General features: G+C 37.6%; 1 protein-coding gene across 1 annotated transcript in view; it reads right to left on the bottom strand.

Moving 5' to 3' along the window:
* The window catches only part of LOC107575569 (uncharacterized), a 7,817-nt gene that overhangs the window by 1,583 nt on the left and 4,988 nt on the right, over positions 1-1,246 (bottom strand). The window lies entirely within an intron of this gene.

Here is a 1,246-nt window from a genome sequence, read left to right as displayed (position 1 = left end):
TTCCCGCAGAAATAAACGCATTTAGCTAGAGGGGGGGGGGGGGTGCATTCCCTTCAAAAACAAAAGTGATCCACTGCATCTTCAGTGGCTCAGATGTCGGGAGTAAATCACGACTGCTATGTTCATTCTTGCATCCAACAACAAAACACCTCAATCACTTAGGAGATGATCTTGTCTACACCTGCTGTGGCATCGAAACAATAGCAGACTGTTTATAGCTCAATCAGGGCGGCTCTATGCTAAAACGGCAGTGTCCGTCAACAGTCATGGGAGGGGCCTGTGCAAAGTGACGTCACTTTGCCCAGAATCTGTGAACGGCTTGATCTGAGAAAGTGCTTATGATTTGTAGGGATTTTTAAAAAAAGCACTGGGTGGATTTTTATCATTATAGGGTAGTTGTGTACAAACACTGCCAACACACATTTAAGTTCAAAAATAAAAAAAATTGCATCCAATGTCCCCTTTAAAACATGAAGCTTCATAATCAAATGTCTGTGACAGCACGACATTCTCAGTGTCAGATATCAGTGCATTCAGGAATAAAACAGTACTTGAAAATGTGAGTCTGAGATCAGAACATGAATGTCAGGAAGAATAAAGCATGTTCAAACTAACTCATTCCCAGACTCCATGCTAGACCAGCGCTAGTAAAACATTTCTATCTATGTATATTTATACTGAACTCATTCACAGGAGTTTAATGAGCAATACTTTTTGAGCTTTTTCTTGCTACCGCGTTTTGAGCTCCATCAAGTTCATTCTTTATTGTCTATTTTTTAAAATATTAAAATCAATTTTATACACCATCATTTCCGTTTCTATAATGTGTGAATTTATTAGGGCTGCCCTCGACTAAAGATTTTTCTGGTCGACTAGTAGTCGTTCATTTGAAGCATTAGTCGACTAATCACACGTTTATTAATAAACAGTTTAAATAATTATAATGAGCCTTTAATTGCCTACATAGCAATAAGCAGTCAAGCACATGCATAAAGCTTGCCACAGTGCACCGGCAGAAGTAATGTATCAGTGAAAAACAATAAGATGACTGGATTAACATTTTAATAATTTGATTTTTAATAATAATTAAAGGGGTCATATGATGTGATTTCAAGTTTTCCTTTCTCTTTGGAGTGTTACAAGCTGATTGTGCATAGATAAGATCCCTGAAGTTGCAAAGACTAAAGTCTCAAAACCAAAGAGATATTCTTTATCAAAGTTAAGACTCTGCCACGCCCCCCTAAAA

The sequence above is a fragment of the Sinocyclocheilus grahami genome, unplaced genomic scaffold, assembly GCF_001515645.1.
Source record: "Sinocyclocheilus grahami isolate Dianchi unplaced genomic scaffold, SAMN03320097.WGS_v1.1 scaffold2732.1, whole genome shotgun sequence".
In the NCBI taxonomy this organism is placed as follows: Eukaryota; Metazoa; Chordata; class Actinopteri; order Cypriniformes; family Cyprinidae; genus Sinocyclocheilus; species Sinocyclocheilus grahami.
The sequence above is the reverse complement of the archived record's forward strand: the minus strand, read 5'-3'. Positions and strand labels throughout refer to the sequence as shown.